Here is a 4,629-nt window from a genome sequence, read left to right on the forward strand (position 1 = left end):
GTATATCTTATTTTCAAGGCATTTGGAAGTGAAGGGCAAACTAATGTCTTGTTTTAAGAAACTGCTTAGTCCACCACTGAAGATATTATTTTCATTTTATGTATAGGGGTTTCTTCACAAAAAAAAAAGGAAAAGAAAAGAAAAGAAAAAAGACCTATAAAAATAACCTGGGAGCTTGGGGAATTGGCCAGTCTATTTACTTTCAATACACTGATTATTTGATGTAATTTAGCTATATTAGTGAAGTTGTTGTCTATTTTGAAAGTGGCTGTAAAAAATAAGTTTGGGTAAACCCCTGCTGTAAAATCATGTATCTTTGCAAAGTACATATCTATACTTCATTTTCAAATATATGTGTTTCAGTACTGTAAACTGTACAGATAGCAGCTTGTATTTTGTGTGTTTAGACACAAGGAGACAATCACGTCTGAGCATCTATGGAGATTAACAGTTTGTACACCACAGTATGGTTCTGCGAGTTAAATCTGGAGCAATAAATTTTAGCTTTAAATATTTTTTGCCAGTTGTTTCTAGAAGCAGCAACAGCAGTGGCACGTTTTGCCGTGCATCTTTCCATAGAGACTTGACGCCAAGTTTTACAAGAAGAAAAGATTATGATGCATCCAGCAATTACCTGCAGTTGTATTGTTATAGGAGGGGAAGATGTGATGAGAGTTTCAATTAATCTTTTGAGCACTATATTAGAGTAGTGGTTATGCACTTGCATTGCTTACAAACGAGTTGTACAGAAGGGTATACCTCCCAAATACTTAGTGTAGTTGACTTGTCTTGGGTTGCACTGTAAGGCGGAGTACTCTGAGTAGGTGGAACATGCAGAATCAGTTGTATAATTTTTTTAAATGTTTTCTAGGATACAGAATAAAGTATCATATCTTAGAAGCAGAAATCCATGACTGAGGTTTTTGGGGTTTTTGGTTTGTTTGTTTGTTTGTTTTAACCGGCCTAGCGAGGGCTGTATGTATTTTTTGTTTGTTTATTTTTTGCCTGATTTTTTTGGTAGGAAAACATAAACACTTAATAAAATGTATCCAAATGTTTTAATTCCATGTATGATATTAAATGGGTAGCTTTGTTTTAAAATTTGAACACACCAAGGCTTCTGCATTGAGCCATGGTTAGGTATATTTTTAAGCAAAAAGAATTACACATACTCCTAAAAGTGAGGCTTTTAAATCTTTTGTTATCTTCTTTTCTCATAGCCTCCCAGTTGGACCAGCGGGCCTTCCCCTAGGCCCTCGATGGAATGTTCCATTGCTCCATTCCCATTCTTGTCAGTCAATGATGCTGTCATTCCTGAGAAATCAGGGCCCTAGTCTGCAGAATTCTGTATATGCAAGCAGCCCCCAAACACAAAGGGGTAATGCTTCATAAGACCTGGGCTACCTTTTCATGTAGGACTGGTTTTTTATGGCAGTCAGGGCTCCTAAGGCTGTCCCAGTAGGACAAATATTATTTGTGATGACATGATACCTAAGAAGTTTATTTCCTTTCATTTGGTCAAATGATAGAGACTTTCAGCCTCAGCAATAAAAGAGAGTTTAGCAAAAGCACATAGGGTATCAAAATTGCCATGATGCTGTCATTGTTTTTTTTTTTTTGTTCTTTATCCACTAGCCAGTTATTTTAGCCTATGACATCCTTTAGCCTTTTGAAAAATTTTAGCAAAATGGATCATACAAAGGAAAATAACTTGAGAAGAGAGAGGGTGACAGGAAGGACTGCAAAATTTTAGAAAGACTAGCAGATAAATAATTTCAAAAGGCTAGTTGTAGTTTTGAACGGGAAGTAAAATGACAGAGGAGATTTTTGAAAACGTGGAAGGAGCATTCTTCGTAAGAATTCTGGAGGGAGAGTTGGATAAGTTACTAACAAGTACTAATGTGGGAAACAAATGTGCTCTAACTTGCCTAGAGTATGAATGCAAGGTCTACGATTATGGTCCAATCGCCTTTTTTAGGATGATTCGTTATCTATTACACCTATTCATGTTTAGAGAAGAGAACAAAATAGTTGCAAACTAAAACATGCTGTATGTTAGTTTTGAGATAGCTTTCTACTTGCTGTATATTCCTTTGAGGGTTTCTAGTTAGAATTTCTATTTCAGCTGTGGGAACGAGAGCTATATAAATTCTTTCTAGTTCCCTTTTTATTTTACCTATTTTTAACCAATTTGCTAATTAATTACAAGTGGAAACTTTCACATTTGTATGGTAAGCTTGCCTTGCTTTGTGGAAGATGATTGTTATTATGGAAGTGAAACAAACTTCTTTCTCTTCAGGCTACATTAGGCATACAATAACATGTAAAGATCTCATAGCAATGTACGAGAGAGAGTCTAAAATACATGCTGGTGTTGCATGTCTTGATGTGTTTTTGTTTGTTCGTTTTCTTAAAGAACTAATGAATCTGTATATTGTAAAATGTGGTGTTTTACATGTCAATTCAATTTTTTAATGAAAGAAAATCTGTTGATTATTAAAATGGAAACGTGTAGCTTTTCTTTCATTCTCTTATATGTTCTTATTCTTGACATTGTTTTATTACACCACCCATTTTTTATGTTTTTGCTAAAACTCTTTATATAATGTAGGGTGCATATAAAAGTTCTCATTGATGATGTTAAAGAAAGATATTACTCTCACTCCATTTCTCTTTTTTCTAAGTCTGTGTACTGAGAACTTGTAAAGCATTTCATTATAACCCTGAGGAGGTGATTCAAAGGTTTCCATTTTCATGACTTTAAAATACCAATGAAATGTAACTTTTAACATTCTCACTGTATGTTTAGTCAGCACCAAGAAATTCAGATTATACAATTAAATGATAGATCTGGTGCACTATCAATACAACTTAACAATTACTTACCCAATAAGCCAAATAAAAAGCTTTGTAGGCGAGGCCTACATACACAGGCGTCTTGATTTGTGTGGGTGTAGATGAGGAGGTGCCACATTGGGTCAGCGTTTGGAGAGAGCGCGGAAAGTCCCTGGGGCCTTGGTGCACAGCGCGCCAATCTCCTTGTCCGCTGTCACTCAGCACCTCACGTCACAAGAACATCATCATGCAAATCTCTTTTCAGGCCTTTAGATTAAAGTGGCTTTCTGATAGATTCTACCTGTCTGTGTACAAGTGGAGGCATGTATACAAGGTAGACATGTATCTATGCTTGGGAGAAAAAACAAAACAGTAAGTCTTCCTCCATTGTAAGAGTATGTGAAAGGTCCCCTGGTTGTTTAATTCCAAGTACCCAACTTCTTTCTTCTAAACACATTTGTAGGGAGCAAGAGATGGTGGGCTTCCTATGAATTAATATTAAGCAATCACTAAAAGGAAGTAATATTCCCTTTATTCAGAACTCCTGGCCTATAAATTGTACAATTAATCCTAAAGCATATAAAGTCTTTAAGCTGATAGTATCTGTAATCAAATAATGAAAAAAGGAAAGTGGTTAAATGAACACACCATTCAGGGTCAAATATGTTCAGCAAAAAGCTGTAGTGGGTCTTTGATCACAGTGATATCAAACAGTTGGCTCTCATGTAACAGCTAAATGTTTCAGATTTTGTTTTCATTACATTTGGCAGTTTCACACTGAGATCTGTATTCCTAGTGAATAGAAGACAGCTACTCTGTTAGGAGGGATTCCATTTTCACAACTGCAAGGAAGTCAGAGAGGTTTCAGGAGCGCGGGCCACAAAGTGTACTCCTTTCACAGTGTCCTCCTATTCTGAACTGTGCAGTTATCTATTACATTTTCTAATAGATATTTGTGTAAGGTGTATGTATGCTTGTGCAATTAAAAAAAAAGCAGTTTTGGAAAAAGTGTATTTATTAAAGAAAATTACTTATGGGGCATGTACAAAACTGTAAAAAAAAAAAACTTTAAAAAACACATTTGATTTGCCCAGTAAAGTTGTTTTTGTGAAATTTATGTGTTGTTGAATAAAGGACTTTAGTATTCAAAATATCTCTATTTTTCCATGAACAAATTTTTATTTGTGGTATTTTAAGTAATGAGCATAGGATCCTGAAAACCTAATTTTGTTTATGATAAAGTTTATAATTCTACACTTGCCCTTATGTTAGCAAAATGAATACTATATGTAAATCTTTCATAAAATATGCCAATTTGTTCATTTTGGTTTTCCTCATATATTTTGTCTTTTTCATATATTTAAAGAAGGGGAAAAAAAGAACATAGTTTTTTCGCATTTCCAAAGGATATAGTTTTGTTGAAAGCTTTAAAAGGTCACCTAGAGGAAGAAATAAATATATCCAAACTTTTTTCTTCCTCTCCATCACAAGTGTGCCAGGAGAAAGCTTTCCACAGTTCTCTGAGATTAAATTTTTATTGCACTACCTTTTTTTAAAAAATTATGGAATATTGTGGTCCACCCATGCTGCTTATTACTTGGTGGTGAATGTGCTTAACCCTTATTTCACTGCTTCTCAAAGATTTAATTTTTTTTTTTGATGTCTCTTTACAAGAAATGTAGGACTCAGTTTTATATCTTGGAAATCTTTAATATTGTTACAAACATGGAAGCTCAAACAATTGAGAGTCCATGTCCACAGAAAATAATATTACATTAGAAGATTTTTATCATT

Source organism: Pteronotus mesoamericanus, unplaced genomic scaffold (assembly GCF_021234165.1).
Source record: "Pteronotus mesoamericanus isolate MK-2021 breed Mesoamerican mustached bat unplaced genomic scaffold, CSHL_Meso_final scaffold_232, whole genome shotgun sequence".
Taxonomy (NCBI): Eukaryota; Metazoa; Chordata; class Mammalia; order Chiroptera; family Mormoopidae; genus Pteronotus; species Pteronotus mesoamericanus.